The 22785-nt window shown below is 44.1% G+C and overlaps 1 protein-coding gene across 1 annotated transcript in view; it reads right to left on the bottom strand.

The window, feature by feature from the left end:
• LOC126101437 (ankyrin repeat domain-containing protein SOWAHA) overlaps nucleotides 1–22785 on the bottom strand; it is a 408466-nt gene that overhangs the window by 27013 nt on the left and 358668 nt on the right. The gene's annotated exons all lie outside the window — the stretch shown is intronic.

The following is a 22785-nucleotide window of genomic DNA, read 5'->3' as shown; positions in this document are numbered from 1 at the left end:
TGGCTGGGTGTTGTGTGCTGTCCTTAGGTTAGTTAGGTTTAAGTAGTTCTAAGTTCTAGGGGACTGATGACCATAGCTGTTAAGTCCCATAGTGCTCAGAGCCATTTGAACCATATTTACGATTGTGGTGACCCAGTCGCAAGGATCCTTGAAAAATTCAGCTTCATGTAATGTCGCGTGAAGCTTATCTAATGTAAGTCGATCTCCGTAATTTTGGTAACTGTATACGTGACGCTGAATCACGTCTTGTGCGGAAGTATCAGGTCGTGATTGGTTAACCCCTAGTATGAAACGTAGGTGTGTGTGTGTGTGTGTGTGTGTGTGTGTGTGTGTGTGTGTGTGTGTGTATTTTGGTGTGATTGTCGAGTGTGATAAAATACGAAAGAAAAGTGGCAGACCCATTTGAGGAAACCAACTCCAATACGTTAAATGTCAACCATCATGTAATTTTAAGCGGACTATAGAAAGTACATGTGCTAATGTACAATTTCATGCTACGCCGACCCATGTCGATACTGGAATCACTACCGTGTCTCTATTTGTGCATCAGAGGTTACAAGGGTACAGCTGAGGCTCTTATACGTGATTCTTCCTTTACTAGTGTATTTCTTATGAAAGAAAAAGAAATATGTACATAGGTTGCTGTCTGAAACCCATCACAGCTCGCGTTAGTTCTTAATATTGCTCTTGTGATATCTGCAACCCACAATAACGATAATTCTCTCTTTGTAACTGAAATAAACGAGTAGCAACATACTAAAATTACAATTACGGAGCGATTACGAATTTACCGAAGGAATTACAAAGCGCAGTATGCTGTTGGGGATCAGACCCCTGAACCTGAAGTGTGAATTCGTCCTCGAGCGTAGCATCGGGAATACTGTGGGCTATGCATCATGCAGTAATTGTCCGGAGCGCTCGCCGACGGGCCTTATAAATCCGTGGCGCCGAGCCGGCCACTTATTGAAACGCAATTTACAGGTGGGCGGCAGATGTACTGCCGGGTGGCCCATTCGGCGGACCGCGCCGCTCGGAAGAAGGGCCCCGCTTGTCACGTTTCCATTAGCCGGCTGCCGTACCAGTTATATATAGGGGAGTGTATCGCGCGGGAATTGCTCGGCCGGGACGCGGCGCACAGTTGGCGCGACTGATGTATGTACGCTCGGTAGTCAGTCCGCGGCCGGTAATTACACGGACGCAAACTACTGCGCACCCACTGCTGCCAACCCACCGCTGACGTCGATTGAAAAACAGATTTACGGACTTTGCGGGCAAGGGCCAGGGCCGTGTCGCGCTGCTCGCCGGCGCTGACGGCCGCGAAATTGCCTCCGCAACGCCCTTCGCGCAGCGCGTTGTCCGAGGGGCGGTCCGCACTCCGCAGCTGTCCGCGCAACCGTAAACACCGCCACACTGGCCGGTACCGCGCGCCGCCGCCGCTCTTCTGAAACAGTCTGACAAAGATACACATACCTACTCCTTAGCGCACATCAGTCTAGAGACACGCAAAAAATATCAGATTCACTCTCTTCCCTATCTGCACTGCGAATCGCGGGCACTCCGAGACCCAGCAATTGGGATAATGCAAATGTGTTGCCAAATAACCCAGGTGTGCAATACTTTCATCTACATCTACATGTATACTCCGCAACCACCTTAGGGAGTGTGACAGAGGGTGCTTCTGATTTCACTATTACCCCCCCACCCCCACTCATTTCGCGAATGGCGCATCAGAACGGTAGTAGCCACGGGAGACGCCCAAGTGTTGTTAGTTCGAAACACAAAAAGGGAAAGATCGAGACAAGAGATGTTGGTCGCCAGTGCGGCACAACAGTCAGACCCTGTAGGGTGGCTACATAAAACGTCAGGGGCTCTAAAAGCATCGTGGAAAAATACTGACCAGAGGCGCTTGGTTAGCGACGGTCACGTTTAGCGCTAACACTGCAAGTTGTAAAAACAAGAGTGTTATAATTGCAGACAAGGAGCGAGGGTAAGGGAGGGATAGAGGGAGCAAGTCTTTGGAAGGGGCACCATATGGCATGAAGAGCTTATACCATGCCTAAACATGATTTAACGACAGGCGCCTCTTTCCCTCCATCCAGCTTCCTAAGAACAGTGAACAATTACAGCCAATGAGATGGTGAGGGTTTTCGAGAACACGCCATGCCAGGGACTAGCGTGGGCGCAGAGAAAACTGAATAAAACTCGGAAGCAGGACGTTCCGAGAGGTCTAATGCACTCAGATTAGGGAGTTGGTAGTTTTATCAACAGAGGCAGCCGAGGAGAGTGACGAGGCAGGGGTAAGCAGAGTTATCTGCAGTAGATGCAGCGGAGCTAATGGAATTCTAGTCGTTCAGTTAGGGATTTCGGCGAGTCGTGTCGTGGGTGTGGGCTCAATTAGTACTGACAGCTCCATTTTAAGCCGACGGATCGGTGCTAGTCAGTCACCGTCTCTGAGTAACGACTTGGTCTCTCGTGGGTAGAATTCCTTTAGAGCAAGTATGTCAGGACTTGACACTTTTTTCTGAATCAAGCCATAAGTTGTAAAACACTCAGTGTTTCTCATTTCAGTACTTATTCGAAGTCTTAGCTTCAATGAAAAAGGCATTTTAATTACATAGACAGGTGAAAAGTCCCTCCCACTTTGGCAAAACGGCTATTTCCCTTCTTTCCGAACCCTGTCGCTCAATCCCAAGCAACGCTCACGTCTGGGACGCGACAGAACGACTGTTGATAAACCTCCGTAGGAGTTCTCATTTCTCTGATTTTCTTGTTATGATCGTATCGCGAGAGATATGTGGGAGGAAGTAATACGTTGCCTGATTCTTCTTGAAACGTGCGCTCTCGGAATTGCTACAGTACTCGTCCAACCATCGCGGCCCAATAACAGAGTCAGCAAGCAACACACATCAGTACCAGAGACATTAGTGATGTCTCGCTGCAATTCGCAAAGACGAAAGGGAGGCGCTCTTGCAGACACACCCTCTCTCACAGTACCGCAACGCCATCACGCAGAGACCGATGTAGAGCCAAGCATGGACTCTCTCTGCCCCTGTTCGTGACCTCTGATGAAGCAGTCAACATCATGTAGTTAGGACACCAATTCTATTCAAGTCTCCGATGGAACTAAACCTTTGTAAATGTTGAACCTGTACATCAAGAAGAAGAGTTTGTAACTGTGTCCTCAAATGATGCTTTATTGTTCAAAGACAGTTGTAAATATTCAACACATTTCTGTTGCCATCGATTAAACAAATACTTGTATCATTCAAGTAAAATAGTGAACTGATGTTTCATATGTTGCAGTTCCGATTAGCCATCTCACAGAGAAATCAAAGAACCCACAGTTATGACCGGTTATTGAAGTTTCGTAAAATCATAACAGAACAGTAATGGGTCCCTTCGCCTATTTGTTTGCGATAGTTACATTTAACGGTTATAAAATATTCCATCGGTACTTCGAGGGGAACAGTGAAATACATCTGTTGATGTTCCACAATAATATTTACATCTACATCATACTACGCAAGCCACTAATGGTGTGGTGGAGGGTACTTTCGGTACCACTATCTGATCCCTCCAACCCTGTTCACTCGCAAATAGTGCGTGGGAAGAATGATTGTCGGTAAGCCTCTGTATTGGCTTTAATTTGTCGAATTTTTTCCTCGTGGTCAATACGCGAGATGTATGTGGCGGAAGTAATATGTTGCCCGACTCCTCCTGAAAAGTGCTGTCCCTAAAGTTCAATAGTAAATCTCGCCGTGATGCACAACCCCTCTCTTGTAACGCCTGCCAGTGGAGTTTGTTTAGCATGTCCGTAACGCTCTCTCGCCAGCTAAACGATCCCGTGACGAAACGCGCCGCTCTTCGTTTGATCTTCTCTATCTCCTGTATCAGTCTTACCTGATAGGGATCCCAAATAGATGAAGAGTACTCAAGAATCTGGCGAACAAGCGCATTACAAGCCACTTCTTTCGTGGATGAGCTACATTTCTTTACGATTCTGCAGATGAATCTAAGTCTAGTGTCCGCTTTTCCTTCTATCTGTTGTATGTGGCCATTCCACTTAAGGTCTCTCTAAATAGTTACGCCTAGATATTTCACGGCAGACGCTGTCTCCAGCTGTTTGTCATCAACAGTATAGCTGTATAGTAATAGTGAATTTCTTTTCCTATGTATGCGCAATATGTTATATTTATTTACGTTCAGGGTCAACTGCCAGAGCCTGCACCACTCGTCAGTTCTCTTTATAGTTCGTTGTGGACCAGCTTTTGGGTTTCTACGCCGTCCTTATTCAACTTGAGACTAAATAGATTGTCCATAGAATAACAGCGAGATGTGATACCTGTAAAAAGATTGTTTTTCCTACATTAAGCGACACTTTACGGCTCTATACAGGAGTTGGAAAAAAATATGAACACGGGAGGAAACGCATGCTTAAACATAAATGCAGATGCTAACCAAGCCTGCAGGTTGCGCTACTCCGTGTAGATGTGTATACATTACGTCGGAGCTAAATGAAGTCGAACGTTGTTGTTACTCATATGGTGGACGCTTCTGTAACCAAGGTAGCAAAAGTGTTTGGTGTTTCAAGAGGCGCTGTATCGGAGATTTGTACTGCATACAGGAAATGCGGAAAAACATCATCCGCTAACTTACAACGTGAACGAAAGTGTGTGTTGAGGTATCGAACGGGCGATCACTCAAGAGGAACTTGACCAAAAATAAGAGCACTACGGCTGCAGAACTGAATGTCGCACACGCGAACCGTCGGCGGGAAAACAACACGAAGCGAGCTCCATAAGCAGAGAATGGCAGGGCGAGCTGGAATTCCAAAGCCATTCATCGCTGATGCGTATGACCCTAACAGTAAAACGTGGTGCCAAAGCCATAAAACCTGGACTATGGAGCAATGGTAAAATGTCGTTTGGTCAGATGAGTCTTTTTTCACACCGTTTCCAACTTCTGGCCGAGTTTACGAACCCAACAGCGAAACATGGCGGGGTTCGGCGATGATCGCAGCCGTTTCGTGTTATTCCATGGGCCCATCATTACTTTGTAAGGCAGGATCACTGCTAAGGATTATGTAACCTTTTTGGCTGATCAGCTCCATCCCATAGTACAATGTTTGTTCCCTTATGGTGACGCTGTGTTCGAAGACGATACGGCCCCAATCGCACAGATCGCATCGTGAGTTTTGTGAGCACGAGGATGAATTGTCGCATCTCCTCTTGCAAACCAACCATCACCAGATATTACTGACTCTTTGTTGTTTACTTTGGAGAGAAGGATGTACGATCGCTATCCATCAACATCATCATTACCTCAACTTGGCACTCTTTTGCAGGAAGAATAAAACCATACAGGACTCGTATCTATCCATTTCGAGACGCCTAGAAATTGTTTTGAACGCTAACGTTTTTTCTATGCTGTACGAGGCATAGTAGTGTGTAGCGTTTTTGGTGTTTCCATATTAGTGTCGATTCTCTGTATCTACACAAAAAAAACACAAACACAATATACAAAGAAGCTAGCGGACAAATAAACCTTATATTAATTATACTCAAGGATTAAAAGCGTAAGTATGTACAGACCAGAACAGAATACAAGTTAGTACTGGAATAGACTAATGTCATGTGGGCAAGGCAACTTTACAAATTATGGACTTAAAATACAATGTTGGAGCAGGTGTGTTGATAATGTATCGTTCTTTTAGACAGGTACCAGCAGACAACTAAACGAATTTTTCTAATATTTAAATTCCCATCACAGTAAGTTTGGAGTTGGGAGGAGACGCAGTGTACTTCTTACAACATACCATAGATATCAGCAAGATAAGGCATTTATTTAAGGTGTACTAGAAAAGTAACTTCTACAGGCACAATAATACCTAATAATGGCTTCGGCACACGTTAACTGACAACATACGCAGTAGGAAGAAGAGACCGAGGATAACAGCACTTCTATATCCTGCTCAGAAATCATTAAATAACACAGCAAACGGGCCTTCATGCTACTATCTGTAGGTAGGACTTTACAGGTACTTGCCAGCAAACTAAAATCCAGGAAATATACACTAGCTTTCTATACGAGGAATACTGTGGCTCACATTTTGTTAAACAGTAAAGACAACATCCCATCTTTAAAATTGAGTGGCATTTAAATGTTTTCCTGCAATTTGTGTGAAAAATTATATGTATGTCCGTCAGAAGAATTATAATTACTAGAATGACACAACATGAAAGGAGCTGAAGACTTGAAAAGGAAAGATTGCCCCTTTGATGAAAATGCTCTGAACGAATGTCATTCTTATGACATTAAATGTATTCTCCATAGAGCAAATGAAGGCAGAAAACTAACATTACTTGAAATTCTGATTATCAATAAGCACCAATCATAGGATCTCGACTCAAACTTTAATGATCAAATACAGTTTCATTATTCACCCTTGCTAAAGAAGCCGCAGCCAATTAAATTTTTCTCACTATAACATGCTTGTTGGAAACAGTATATCTGTTCCCCACATACATTCCATTGCCTCCTTCCTTCCCTTGCACTACCCTTTTCGGCCTGTTCATCACATTCATCGGTTATATAAAATAACATAGATGCCCGCTGTAAGATGTACGTTCTTATGTTTTTAATCTGTGAATGTATTTTTTACGAGGTTTATTATTTCATCGCTTCGTTGTGTATTTATTATGTTTGTGTTTTTTGTGTAGATATATAGCGGTAGAAAGTCACATATCTTAGTAAAATAATCTTTCTACAGTTATAAGCTCTCGCTGTTGTTGTATAGACTAACTGTTTAGTTTTAAGTTGTTCGATGGCGGTCTAGAAATCCAAAAGCCGATTCACAATGAACTATGAAATAAATGTTATTGTGGAACGTCGAAACCCTGCATTTAAGTTTCTAATACGTAACATTTATATTACATTCAGGATCAACTGCCAGTTCGTGCACCAATCATCGAGCTTTGCAGGTCTTCCTGCACTTGGCTACAGTCTTCTGGTGACGCAACCTGAAGACAACAGCGTCGTCTACCAACAGCCTCACGATGCTCCCCAAGTTATGCTAGTCCTATACCGCTCACTTCGGGCACTACCGAAATTAACTGGGAGTGTTAAGCCCTAAATATCGTGTTTCATCATCATCATCATCACCATCATCATCATCATCATAGCTTTGTTGTTTCTAACCACTTGCATTAGATTCCAGATTCCTATTTTTCTAGTAGTTCTGTTCCACCACATCATGTACTATCACCCACGCATTTCCATACTCTTAAGGCAACAAAACTTCTTTCTACACTGGACTACCAATATTTCGTAACAAGGGATATAGCGTGTCCATGCTGTGTCATCGTCTTCTCTTCCTCCTATGACATCCAAATTTTCCTCTCCCTCACAGTAAGATGTATGAAAATATTATTATTATTATTATTATTAGTGTGATGTGTGATAATAGCAGTAGCGCCTTACACCTAATTACTCATTCGTTACATGTTCGGAAACAAATACCTGTTGAGATATGGCCTATCTTAACTTGCGCCGAGAACGGCCAGTTCTTAGTGACGTAGCATGTCTACCAGTTGGTGTTCGTTGTTCATTTCTTAATGATGTATTTAGTACAACTGTCACCTGCGACGGGCAGCCGCCACCACCACATTTTCTATGCATCGTACAACAGTACTGAACACAAACGATTAACGTAAGTTGATCGGTCGATGAGATCCAGTAGCATGACCACCTCGTTTACTCGATGGTAATGCCTTATATATCTTGCAACCGAACCATCTAAAAACATTTTCGTATTTCACACCAGTGGACAATGTGTACACGTTACAGGAGCGTGTTTCCAATCCATGTGACCAAATCCGCAGGCAGCTTTCATGCGTTCGTGATTGTTTAAGGAGGAGGGCTGAGAGATGTGTAAGAACAAACGGTACACAGAACACCTCGTACAATGTTGTACAATGTTAACAGACAAATGAATCATAGGACAGAATGAATCCACACCTCAAGCATTTGTTTCCAGGCGTACGTTTAAGAAACATTTTCCAGTTTTGACCATTACTAAACCCTGTAAGATACGAGTACACATAGAAAGGGAAGAGTACATACGAATGCGCAGGAGCGCAAGTCTAAGTTCTGTACAAGGGTTCGAACTCGTGAGACCTTGTCATCTGCAAAGTGGAGAGATGAGTCCAGCTGTGCTGGAAAACGCCATGCCTACCGTTAGGTCCGGAACGGGCCGCCAGCCTGCTGCCTGAGGCTGATGTTATCGCGGACCGCCGCAAATTTACTGCGCCGCATCAGAGCCGCGCTGGGTAAGGCGGCGTCGGCCACAATCCCGAGGTCCTTAAGCGGAGCTCGGAAACAGTTAGGCAAGTCACTCTCTGAAAAGAATTCTTCGCAGATTATGAACGCAGAGGACAACCTACTCTTAGGAAGGGAGCCTTTAAAAATTGTATTGATTCAAGAACAAAGCGTTATTGTCGAACTTTAACCGCAGCCTTACATGGAACATGAGTTAGTCGCCAACACTACCACTTCCTTAAAATGCTTCACGTTGAAAAGGTAAAGCTGTCCACATTATACACGGAAAGATCAGACACCAAAAGGCAAAGGCGACAAATGAAACACTAAATGCAGCTGCGATGTAAACACTTGAAAGAAATGGTGTAGTACAACTAGAAAAAAGAAGAGAGAAAGGTACTGAGGAAAGTAATGGGGCCTAAAAATTTGTGAGAGATGGGTACGAAAACTTGCGAAAGAACTGTACCGGAGCATGAGGTCAGTATGGACCGGATCAGGACAAAATGGGACTGAAAACTTCAAGATTTATTGCACGTTTAAACTGAATATAGATGACGAGAAAAAAGCATCGGAGCAGGTAGGTTTTAAACTCAGGAAGGATTGGTCTGAACTGGGCTCAAGGTGGAAGAAACAGATTTGTGGTTAAGTTCCTACGGGTCCAAACTGCTCAGGTCATCGGTCCCTAGGCTAACACACTACTTAATCTAACTTAAACTAACTTACGCTAAGGAAACCCCCATACCCGAGGGAGGACTCGAAACATCGACGGGATGAGCCGCGCGAACCATGGCAAAGCGCCTTAGACCACGCGGCAACGTGGAAGGGAAGGGAGATTGGAGAAGCAAGTACATACACATCGATCAACAGGCCAGAGATCAACGACACATAGGGAAAGGGGAAGGATGAAGAATCACACCTGGAGAAGACAAGGCAAGAGGATACAGTGGATCTCAGAAGGAGAGCGTTAGATAAGAGAAAGGATGAAGTGGTTCTGGGAGGAGCAGAAGAAAATGCAATCCATGAGGAAGTTACCCGTGGTCCTACAGCGCCCATAACAGAAGAACAAGGAAGCTATCACCAACCTGACGTTTGGTTTGGACGAGACAGTGTTTTACTAGGCACATCTTATTGTAGGTGATACGACGTTGTCTTCCTCCGAGATTTGAACTGATTTACAGAGCCATTTACAGGGGGGACTACAATTTAACGATGACTCCGAAACTCTGTGTTCTTCATGTTGACAAACATTACCAGGGGTGAGAGAATAAATAAGGGCTGAATAGGTACCTAACCCAGGACCTTTGGGTCTGTAGCCTGGCGCTTAACCACTGAGGTTCAGATTCAGAAAACCTGGCGATGTGGTGCGATCATTAACAGGAGAGGAGTCAGACTTCAATTACACTTCGATCATTCACATTTTGGTGTTATCATATTTTTTTCGTAAATAAATACAGGTGAATGCTGGAATGGTACCCCAAACAAAGGGCACAGTCACTACTGCAGATCGTACTTGCAGTTAGGAATGAAGGATGAAAGATTAGTCGTTACGGAGAGAGAGCGAAAGTATGGATTTAACTAGGATAAGAAAGAAAAGTTATGAGTCGTTTTCGATGGACCATCTCCGCATTTGCCTAAATCGATTAGGAGAAAACCACGGATAACCTAAATCATATGGCCGGGCTCAGCAGGGCCCCTCCCGAACGTCAGTCCAGTCACTTATCCATTGCACCGCCGATGCGACATTAAGTTCTGAACAGTCGGTAGATGGCCTTCGAACGCATCTTGAATGCACCTGTCTCGTTGTCTGTCGGTCTCTGCGCTGGTGCGAGAAACAAAGAAGTAATCGAGTTGTCTTAGTGTTGTGTTAAGTAAAAGTTCTAATATTTGGGACTCACAAGTTTTTCGTTTTACTACCGAGCTACGTTCTAATTTCCTTCTCCCGATGCGACGGGGACTTGAACTTTAAAATTCGGCTCTTCAAAGAGGAAGACAAGTCGAAGAAATAATAGCCGCCGCAGCCACGCCATCATTGTTATATGTCGTTGGTGAGAAAAGGTAAATTACCAAGTCTCACACTAAAACCACACGATTAACATTTATTTAATGTTTTAGAAGGCCTCTATGCCAGCACGCTTTTCTGGGTAGCCGGCCGAGGTGGCCGAGCGGTTATAGGCGCTACAGTCTGGAACCGCGCGACCGCTACGGTCGCAGGTTCGAATCCTGCCTCGGGCATGGATGTGTGTGATGTCCTTAGGTTAGTTAGGTTTAAGTAGTTCTAAGTTCTAGGGGACTGATGACCTCAGAAGTTAAGTTCCATAATGCTCAGAGCCATTTAAACCATTTTCTGGGCAGACAATTTTTGGTGCGGCTTCCCGTTGATTGATACATATACCTTTCTCCTCAACCATTTTAACGACCACACGTTGCTGCACGACAACGTGCCTTCTTGATGTCACAGGATGATGATGATGTTTGGTTTTGTGGGGCGCTCAACTGCGTGGTTATCAGCGCCCGTACAATTTCCCAATTTTTGCTCAGTCCAATTTCGCCACTTTCCTGGATGATGATGAAATGATGAAGACAACACAAACACCCAGTCATCTCGAGGCAGGTGAAAATCCCTGACCCCGCCGGGAATCGAACCCGGGACCCGATGTCACAGGATGTCAGCCTTTTTCCCTGGCCCGCCAGATCAACAGACTTGTCACCAATCGAAAATCTGAGATATATGGTGAAACAACGGGTGCAGCGGTGTGACCTAATGCCAACCAGCAAAGATGAATTTTGAACTCAGGTAAATGCAAGATGGATGACCATACCATAGGAAGCCTAATATGCGTCGAAGCCATCACGCTTGGAACAAGTTATTACGGCCCATGGCGGATCCTGTGCCTACTAGGTAACAGGACGCATGCTGAACCGAGGTGTGCGAAATGCTAATCATTTCTGCAGAACATACGAATGCACATGTCCTGTGAATATGAACGACATATCTCTAGTCGTTCAAGGCGTTCTGTTTTTTTCTGAACATGACTACATTTCATAATTTTAAGCTTGACATAAAATAGCTGTGTAAGTGTCATATTTGTTGAAACATGTTTCGTCTTAATTACCAAGGAAGGTAGGATGCAGACTAGAAAGGAAGGTTAGGTACCGTACTGTTGTCGTCGATGTCAATAGGGACTGAGCAAAATCTCTAACTGGAGAAAGAAGTGGAAGGAAAATGGTCGGAATCTTTGAAAGGAACAGTCGTGGAATTCGCCTTAGCGATTAAGGGAACACTCAGAAAATCTAAATCTGGATGGTCGCAATGGGATTTGTACCAACGTCCTCCCGAATATGAGTCCAGTGTCTTATCACTACCACCTCGGTCGGTTGCATTTACTTAGTTGCACATAAACATAATCTTCAAATTACCAGTATAGAGTAAATGTATAGAGTGCACAATGATGTATATCCTGTGTTACTGTGATCTTCAGTCCGAAGACTGGTTTGATGCAGCACTCCAGGCTGCCCTATCCTGTGCGAACCTCTTCATCTCCGAATACCTACGGCAACCTACATCGTTCTGAAGCTGCTTACTGTATTCGTCTTTTGGTCTCCCTCTACTATTTTTACCCCACACCTCCCTGCAATACTACGTTGGTGATACCTTGATGTCTCAGAATATGTCCTACCAACCGATCCCTTCTTTTGGTCAAGTTGTGCCACAAGTTTCTTTTCTGGCCAATTTTATTCAGTACTCCCTCATTAGTTACGTGATCGACCCATCTAATCTTCATTATTCTTCTATTGCACCACGTTTCGAAAGCTTCTATTCACTTCTTGTCTAAACTGTCGGTCGTTCATGTTTCACTTCCATACATAGCTACCACTCCAGAGAAATACCTGCAGAAAAGACTTCCAAAAACTTAATCTATATTCGACGTTAGCAAATTTCTCTTCTTCAGAAATGCTTGTTTTGCCATTGCTTCTATATTATATATACACTCTACTCCGACCATCATCAGCTATTTTTCTGCCCAAATACCAAAACTTATCGACTACTTCGAGTGTCTTGTTTCCTACTCTACGTCCCTCAGCTTCACCTGACTTAATTCGACTACATTCTATTCTTGTTTTGCTTTTGTTGGTTGGTTCAAATGGCTCTGAGCACTATGGGACTTAAAACCTGAGGTCATCAGTGCCCTAGAACTTAGAACTACTTAAACCTAACCAACCTAAGGACATCACACACATCCATGACCGAGGCAGGATTCGAACCTGCGACCGTAGCGGTCGCGCGGTTCCGGACTGAAGCGCCTAGAACCGCTCGGCCACACCGGCCGGCTTGCTTTTGTTGGTGTTCATCTTATATCCTCCTTTCAAGACACTGTCTATTCCATTCAACTTCTCTTCCAAGTCCTTTGCTGACTCTGACCGAATTACAGCGTTATGACACTGCCTATGGGCAAACCTCAAAGTTTTTATTCCCCACCTCCACCCCCTTGAACTTTAATTCCTACTCCAAACATTTCTTTGGTTTTCCTTTACTGCTTGTTCAGTGTACACATTGAATAACACTGGGGTAGGCTATAACCTTGTCTCAATCCCTTTCCAATGCCCTTAGACTCTTTGAAGAGGCGTCTGGTTTCTGTACAAGTTGTAAATAGCTTTTCTCTCCCTCTATTTTACTCCTGCTATCTTCAGAATTTAAAAGAAAGTATTTCATTCAGCATTGGGAAATGCTTTCTCTAAAGCAACAAATACTATAAAAGTAGGTTTGCTTTCCTTAACCATCTTTTAAGTAAGTCGTAAGGTCAGTATTCCCTCACGTTTTCCTATATTTGTCCGGAATCCAAATTGATCTTCCCCGTGGTCTGCTTCTACCAGTTTCTCCATTCTTCTGTACAGAATTCGTGTTAGTATTTTGCCACCATGACTTATTAAACTGATAGTTCGGTAATTTTCACACCAGTCAGTTACTGCTTTCTTTGGGATTGGAAGTGTGTGTCTTAAGAGTTAATAAAATACTCAGATGCGATTCGTACGTCCTCGCATTTATGGAGCCGCCTAGTCCAGTAGGTACGAGTGGCGCGTTGTGCCTAAGCACCCTGCTCGCAGGAGTAACGGCGACGGAGACGGCGGCGGAGCGGGGTGTGGGGGGCGGCGTGATTCACAGCCTCGTGGGATGACAATTAAACCCGCCATTAAGTGCGGAATTAGTGGCGGGGGCGGGTACAGGCTTTTTGTGGGCGGTTCGGCCGGAGGCGCGCCCGACCCGCTAATGGCAGCCGCCGCCCGCAGGTAGCGACGGAGTTCGTCTTGGGGAGCCATTCTCAGGTGTCGTGGCTTCGTCCATCTAAAGTGAGAGGGGAGCTCGCCGAGCGTCTTATCATCTGCAAGACTCATCCGTAATTCCAATTGTCCTCGTATGCAGAGGAAGGGAGAGAGAGAAAGAAAGAAAGAGTGAGTCTGGTTTCCCAAAGTGACAGCACTAACTGAAATGATACATTGGGCGAGTTGGTGATGTTGCCAAGATTTGTAACACGTACTTGGAAGTAAAGGCGTGTAAAACATAGTCCGCGGAAACAGATTCAGGTGCTTGCACTTTTCCCATCAAATTAGTCATTCCCATACAGCCTCGTCACTGCCCCCTCTCTCCTCAACCCTAAAAGAAAGGGGAAAAAATAGACTGTGGGGACACTGTGCCCCTGACACACTCAACCCGTTGGTGATGGGGCCCGAAAGTACCAAGTGCATGCCAACAGGAAACCGAGCATACTGAAGAAAGGAAAATTAAGTTTTCAGATTCCGTCGACGACGTGGTCCTCACAGAGAAGAGAGGCACACGGAGAAAGAAGTTGTCGGTGGCTGTTAGAAAGGAACCACCCTACTATTTGCTTAAAGTGATTTACGAAAATCACGGAAAATGTGAATTTGGGTTACCGGACAGGGATTTGAACACTGAGAATTCAGGGCTACTGCGCTACCTCGCACAGTATGTTTCAAGTTACCGGCGTAGTGAAGTAAGAAAACGTGAGGCAATACTGACCTTACGACTTACCTTAGAAGATGGTTAAGAAAAGGCAAACCTACTTTTATAGTACTTGTAGATTTAGAGTGAATGTAACAGCTCCAAGAATGCTTATATGTCACAGGGATGTTCTAACATAGCTTACACTTGACTCATACAAGACAAGATTTGTTGATTCTAGCGCATCAGTTACTGCGTATCTCGTCGGTACCGCTGTGTCCATATTATTCATACGAGTACACTCTGAAAAAAATAAAAAATGAAATAAAAATAAAAACCGACGCACTACGAAGGACTTATCCGAATGGGATAGAAATCGGTAGATGTGATGTAACAAACAAATGGTTACCTTTTTAAGAAAAACTGGATTCTTTATCCAAGAGAAAGGGATTCACAAATTGAGCAAGTCAATAGCGTTGGTCCACTTCCGGCTCTTAGGAAAACAGTTGTACGTCTTGGCACTGATTGATAAAACTGGAAGTCCTGCTGAGGCACATCGCGTCAAATTCTGTCCAGCAGGCTCATTATATTGTCAAAATCCCGAGCTGGCTGGAGGGCCCCGCCAATAATACTCCAAAAATTCTCAATTGGGGAGAAATCTGGCGATCTTGCTGACGAACGGAGTGTTTGGCATACACCAAGACAAGCAGCAGAAACTCCTTCCGTGTGCGGGGGGGGGGGGGGGGGAGGAGGAGGAGGAGGAGGGGGGGGGGGCATACAATTGGTGACGTCAACCCCACGATGACCTGCCAGGAAGGGCATCAAAAACGGGGCGTAGAATATCATCGACGTACCGCTGTGCTGTAAGCTTACCGCAGATGAAAACTAAGGGGGTCCTGCTATGAAAAGCAAAGGCAGCACTGGCCAGCAGTCCTGGTTGTCGGGCCGTACCGCGGGCGACAGTCAGGTTGGTATCCCACCGCTGTCCGGGGCGTCTCCAGACACGTCCTCGCTGAACATCGTGGCTCAGTTCCAAGCGGGACTCATCACTGAGGACAATTCCACTTCAGTTAATAAGATTCCACGCCGAATATGCCCGACACCATTGCAACGGGCTCGTTGGGGTACAGAGGTCAATGGTAGTCGGCGCAAACAATACATATCACACTTTATATCTTTGAAAAATGTTGTAATTCATATGTGGCATAATACCGTCTCTGATCATAAGATGGCCTCAAAAAGCATGCGCAGCGGCAGTGCTAGGGAGAACCAATTAAGCTATCGTGTTAGCTTCATACAGTAGCAGTTCTTGTTTGCATTTTATACAGCGGAGTTCGTAGTTCTCATGTTATTGTGACACAGTGTTGTAAAGCAATGGAAACCAATATTGATCTCGAATAAGCAAGTGTTTCTTTTCAAGATAATAAAAACCACACAAGAAGTTGTTAGTTTTAACGCAAAAGACAAATGCGGACCATTATTAATACGACAACAGAAGGATCTTCCCTGGACAGCGGTGCCGAAGAGGTCATTTCATTTAACTGTTGTATGTAATCTCATCAAAACATTTAAATCGAAGTGCAAAATTAGCTATTTTGCTTTCGAAATGCCCTAACTAATATATCGTCCACGCCAGGCATGTCACACGCGAGCCTGATTCACTCACACTTACTGAAGCTCGCGCGCCGCCTCTCACCACAATACAGCAACGCCCCTAGCGCATAAACTCAGAATATAATGCAATGTTTATGGTGTAACGCGCCGATATGAATGGCATCCCTTTCCAGACACGCGGCGCCAACATCTGCCTCAAATAGCTGTTTTTGAGAATACATTCATTTTACGTTCACAGTTTCTGCCGCGGGGCAGATTGACACCAATTGCGGGCCGCGCTATGCCCCTCCCGTGATTTACGCTATGGGAACATCTGAAACTAATTGTGTCTGGCGGGTCGCTTGAATTTGCGCGTGCAGTAGCCTGATTGGCAAACTTCAATGCTAATTAACTCGGTAAGGGCGCAACAATTATCTCTCTGCATAGTCTAGCATGCAACATCTACGCAAGCTTTTCAGACTGTTTCACGACCACTCTGATTTTTTTTAAAATATAACGATATGGGTGGGTTTCATTTCAAGGGCGAGGGTGAGCTGTTGTTCACACGTCTCAAAATACCGACTGAACGATCTAATGACGCCGCTGTGGTGTATGCCGGTTCTGTTGGGACTTTCCCATCACCCGCAGTAACTGGCCTCCTCCTATAAAGCGTCAATGAGTGTGCGGTCTAATCTTGAAATGAACCACGGAGGTGCATTGACAGACTGAACAGTATACACAAACTGCAATGTCCTGTTCACGACTGGACACACAAGAGTGCTCTACTCTACTGCAATAACAATGAAGGTTTACCTTCAGCTCCATTACACAACTTACAGGCTTACCAAGTTCTTAGCGTATTGAAGAAAATTATTCCGGAAGAAATAGACCACAAACTGCTCAAATCATGAGCAGTAGTGCAGCTTGAATGTTTCCATCTGATTATTTTTAGATACACATTTCAATGAACGGAAATATTGCAACGAATTTCAAAAAGCGGCTGACATTAGTATATATGTTAAAATCCTACGACGTGGACATGCAGTAAAAGCAGCTGAAAAGAAGAATGATGGCAACCATTGGTGTGTGTCACGTAAAATACGTGAATATGCCAGCCTTTGTTCCTAACTTGGGTCTGACGAAACCCTGGCACACACTGTTCATTTATATACGAGAAGCGGACCCCCTCATGTCGACGTTCTCATTTGTGAGGAGTACAGCAGCCATTTGTTCCCGTAGCGAGCAGGGCCGGGTCGCGACGCGGGATGAGATACGGCACGTCTACGGGGACACACAAAGACGGCTAATTACCCAGCATCTCTGCAGATTACATCGACGCTGGAATAATTAACATAGGGCAAACGCTCTATTACAGTAAATTACTTCTAGAAACTCCGACCAAGCCGCGATGCCATTGCTGAAGCTTCGGTAGGCGCATGCGCAGCGGTCGCAGGTACGTTTCCATTGTTAAGAAAAAATAGAAACAGCGCGCCGCTAAGTATCGTTCGCTGAAACTCCGGAACGCGCCCTTCAAATGGAAACTGGGCTTTGCTAGAAAGAAGATGTGCTCATCATAAATATAATACGTTACACTTTAGACCATATTATGAGGAAAAACTGCGAGGTCTTCTTTACAGAAAAATCGCGGCCGCTTTAACGCAGCTCTTTGGACGGATCCCTCTACTAGTAAAGCAAAAGTGTCATTAGCAAGAAGATTGATATAACGAATACGCAACACATCTTTGTGTCTCCAACTTGGAAACCAGCTCATCCGGTCAATCACAGAAGTCCCACAGCTGAATGCGGAATCTTGATCTCAAAGCAACTTAACTTTTTTTTTTCCAGGCACACGAAACACTTGACACACGCAAGAGTTTCGCTACCTGAAAAAAAGGGGGTGGGGTGGGGATACGGTCAACGTTGCAGGAGTTGAAGGCGGCATTTAATAGAAAGAGCCTTTCTGTCTGCCTATGCCAAAATTAGGATCGCTCTCATAAGCTCAAATTGGGTGCTACACCTATTATATTAGCTAACACCTGCAGGGATCAACGAGAATTTTGTACCACCTATCTAAAACGTGTTTGTCCACAATTGGTACGCTATGTTAAAAACAAGGACTATAATTAATTGAGGTATTGATTCAAATATTCCGTGGTTTGTAGACTGAGGTAGATGGCCACTTATGTCCACCGACATCACGCCACGCAATAGATTACGATGAAAGGACGAGTAACAGGTTACGAGCCATAAATGGCTCATAGATGGTTTTTGTCATATATCTTGACCCAAAAGCATTTGACAGGAAATTTAGAAAAAAATCTGACTATGTACCGGCGTGATAATAGTACAATGCAGTGAACAAATCTTCCAACCCAACATGAAGGTCTGTCTAATTATAAACAAACGGGAATCAAGGTATAATATCACAACTCAAGGAAAGCCATTAGAACAGGTTTGTAAACTGAAGTCCTTTGTCTATATCACGAACGGGAATGAGTAATGAAATTGATTGCGAACTTGTGGAACGTTACACCTTGTTCGTCTGAAGTAATTTAACGAAACCACGGAGAAGATACATAAAGATTGCGAGTCGGAGGCTTGGATGTCGTTCTTGCCTAATATGACCCAGTGTTCTGACAACGACCCAGGTAGATGGGCTTCTGTTTACGAGAATATGCGTTATGTACATCCCTAACCTGTTCGATAGGATTAACATCTTGCGAATTTCGCTGGCAGTATGTCAAGTGGATTCCACCTAGCATTCCAATTCAAAACAACATGATTCTGACAGTGTGGCCGGAATACACATCGTGCTAGAAACCTCCTCATGATTCATAAAGGATGCTTTAACTATAGTAATGGGACATTCGCCGTTCAATAAAGTACAAACACTAACCTAAAGCTGTTTATCTCAAAGGAAAAGCGAAGAAACAGATTTAGCATGCATTATCTCGTCTATAGTAGTGCGTAATTGTTATGTCTTCACGCAAGCTCCTGAGCCCCAGCAAGGGATACTCATTTCTGGTCCACATAAAGTAAGTTCATGCAAAGTTGAACGACGTAATATAGATACTAAGGACGACGGAAACGAAGTTTCACACTCTAGCATAGCTGGTTCTGCAACGTCTAGCAGAACTGAAAGACTAAACCGCTTGATATTCAGGAAGATCAAAGTTATTTGACAGTCTAACACATGGTGTTACACAGTGGAACATATATGCACTGTTCTCATGGAGAATCGTCAAACACACTTCAGAATTATTTAGCTGCTGCTGTCTTGGGACTGCCACTTTACAAACAACTTCGTCATGTGTCGAAGTCGATGTTTTGAAGGTGGAAACGGGGTGGGGACGCCTAATGTGTCACACCCGTTCGTATCGATGTCTGTTGGGCGATGAAAACTGCAAAGCGACTAGAGAACAGGATGTCACCAAACTCTCAGGAACAATACTGCAATGTGGCAGTTACACCTCATAGTGGCAATACATCATCACAGAAATATCATACCAAATGCTCTGCAGAAAGTGACTTTTATCTCATGTTGCGGACAGCATCGCAGATATGTCATATTAAACCGTCTGGTGAAAAATCCAGAAACAAGTCAGGTATGACGCACTTTACTCCTAATTCTTCAACTCTATATAACACCACAGTCAGTAAAAATGTTTACGTTCTCAGAATAATTTATTTCCTTATCTGTAACTCATAACTAACGAAAGTGTCTTTCAACATATATTGCTGGACTACTGCAATTCTTGACGGTAGTTGCACCAGTAACATCTTTACAGAATCCATGCTTATCACAATCCTCAACGAGTATCAATACAAAGTTTCTTTTAACAAATCCATAATCTGGAGAAACAGTGTTCTCACAACGAAAAATTACACTACTGCCACACATTTCACTAATATGCTATTCAGGTAAGTTTCGTCAGGACTAAAACGTCAGAACTACACACTGTTCTCTGGATTACAAACCGTAATTCTTGAAGCGATACTTAAAGGTGTTATGCATATCAAATAACCAGGTGGGTCTTAACCTAAGAAGTTAAACTTCAGCGTAATTTAGCCGGACAAGCCGTGAACGCACTTATTTACCGAACAAATTCGATTAATGCCAGAAATGGAGTAAGCAAAGCTTACACTAATAAACACAAAACGTAGTAGCAGGCCAATTATCTGGAACAATGTTTCACGTTTAAACGTCCTGCGCCCGCTGCGATTAGGGACCCTTCCACTTAACATGCCAACTCGTTTCGGAATGTGAATAACTGTATTTTATAAGGTACTTTTTTCAGTCACTTAGAAAACACGGTACTGCTAATTGCAGACACCCAAAAAACAACGCTGTTATCGTTATTCGTGATTTAGAATGCGTAATAATTATCACAAACGCCAAATAAGCAATAAGGGCAATTTACATACGATGCTACTGAATAACGATCATCAACCTTTATCGCCGATATAAACTGCAAAGAAAGCCCAGATATGAAATGCGCAGAATGATGACACAAAACTACAGGGTGTTGCAAGTAGACTCCAACGACAAATGGTCAATAAAGTAGGCTACTAGAGATTATTAAATGCTATAGGAAACGTAATAAAATTTGGGTTCACTGACGGTGAATTACAAACACCATCTCGTAAACAGTGCCTTTAGATTACAGAAGAAGTATCTTCAGATTCGAAAAATCTCCATCTAGCACAAGAGATAACTACGTAACCCGATGCTGTTATACGTTAAAAAGCCTTCTTTGTCTCCTTGGGAAACGGGCAACGCACGTATACAACATGATGTTACTGAGAAAACATAAGTGGTGCAACTGCCATTATGAAGGAATCAGAATCCTGCGCCACTTCATAAATGACATCTGGACATCTGACTGTGTCTTATAGGTCGGAGTCTTCCTTCCAGTGATGACTGTGAATACTGAAACGACATCAGGAAAAATCATAAATGAATTACGGTTACTATACATCAGATCTGTAGTGATAAAAATAATCGTTAAACTAGGCACAGTATTTTAAAATAATCTCATGCCGAAAATCAGAACTTTAGTGACCTCTCGTACAGGTCAAGCTTGAGATGCTGGTAGAATAACGTATCAACTATGTCTTTAAGAAATAGAATGCCGTATACCTTCCACTCGATTCCAGAACTTCAGGTGTTGGAAATGTGGCATGAGCGAGACTATGACTGATTCTAATAAAACGGTGACACCTAAGCTGAATAAGTAGGACGGGGTAGAAGCAGAGAGATGCCTTAACACACTGGTGTGCAAAACTTGAGAACGAAAGTAGCTTTCGCGTGATCTATCACGGCCAAGTAATATAGCTCGATTAAGCTTGCCCCATACATAGAAAGAACTGCTACAGAGAAGGACAGAAATGACACTTATTCGAAGGTCGTCGACCACCGTGTTGTCCATGGTGAGAGGTAATGTCTGGTAATGTCTGAAATTTGGTATTCTCAGCATAGTCCTGACACCGAACGAGGTGGTGCAGTGGTAGCACATTGGACTCACATTCGGGAGGACGACGGTTCCACCCCGCGTCCGGCCATGCTGATTTAGGTTTTGAATGATGTCCCTAAATCGCTCCAGGCAAATGCCGGGATGGTTCCTCTAAAAGGGCACGGCCGACTTCCTTCCCAGTCCTTCCCTAATCCGATGAGACCGATGACCTCAATGTTTGGTCTCTTCCTCCAACCAACCAACCAACCAACCATAGTCTTGACACTGTGGATATAGAGATATCGAATCCCCTAACGATTTCCGAAATCAAATCTACCATGCGTCTAGCTCCAACTACCATTCCGCGTTCATAGTCCGTTAACTCCATCTGTAAATGTGCGTATCGCTAGCCCATGACTTTTGTCTCTTCAGTGTGTTTGGCTGGTCAGTACAATCATTCAGGTTTATACTTTTCAATATAAATTGGACATTATTTCTTCAAGGAAGATTGCCGATACTGGATTCAGTCACACCAGGTCAAGAATGGCCGCGCTCGTGATGAATAGGGTGAGGATAAGAAAGGCCTGGAGTGAGCGGCGGCGGAGAGGGCCATGACGGATCCCGGGCAAGTGCTCGGCATTAATACCGGGCCGGCGCAGGGCGGGCAGGCGCGCCTTTTTCAACGTCGCGCCCTATCCGCGCTATCGGGTTTCTTGGCAGCCTAACACTCCGGGAGGCTAATTTCTCTCGGCGGCCCGCCTGACGGGGCAAAGTGGCGCGCGGCGAGCGCCGTCTGCGGCCGCTCATTTGTCACATGGACAAACACAACCGCACCAATGCGCCCGCGTCACGAGGCGCGCAACGCCAGGAAAAGCTTTCGCTGGCGCAAGCCAGTTTTCCCATCCTCTTTGTGTTACATACTCGCCAGGAGAATACGGTAAGTGTCATATACCGAATTCCCAGATACTTCGTTCAGTGGAAGATGAGTTGAAATAAGTGAAGACGTGTTTCTGCTTATCCGTAGATACTCTATCGTTTCTGAGAAAACAACCGTCCAAGTTCTCGACGTAATTTATTGCCGCCAAATTAGCTTATCACAACTGGTGGCACTTTGACTAGCATCGCGTATTCTCAGTTTTGTATCCTGTGTTCGCATCCCGATCGCTGTTTCTATTTATTTATTTATTTTTATTTATCTACCCATGCCCGTAGAAGGTTGCTACATGCACTTCCTTATCTAGTTGGGGGATACAAGGGCATTACAATAATTGCAAAATTACAACTTGGTTTCACAATAACTGTCTCTTTCTAAATCATCATATTTTTTATTTTATTCCTATATAAATTCTTATTTCTTACATTTTATTCTTATGTCTAGATGTCTTTCCTTGCTTGATACCGATCGTAGAAACATTCAAAACACGGGAATTCCGAACAGCATGAGCATCGCGCGAAGGCAGCTTTGTC

Source organism: Schistocerca cancellata, chromosome 1 (assembly GCF_023864275.1).
Source record: "Schistocerca cancellata isolate TAMUIC-IGC-003103 chromosome 1, iqSchCanc2.1, whole genome shotgun sequence".
NCBI lineage: Eukaryota > Metazoa > Arthropoda > Insecta > Orthoptera > Acrididae > Schistocerca > Schistocerca cancellata.
Note: the sequence above shows the minus strand (reverse complement) of the source record. Positions and strands in the feature narration are given on the sequence as shown.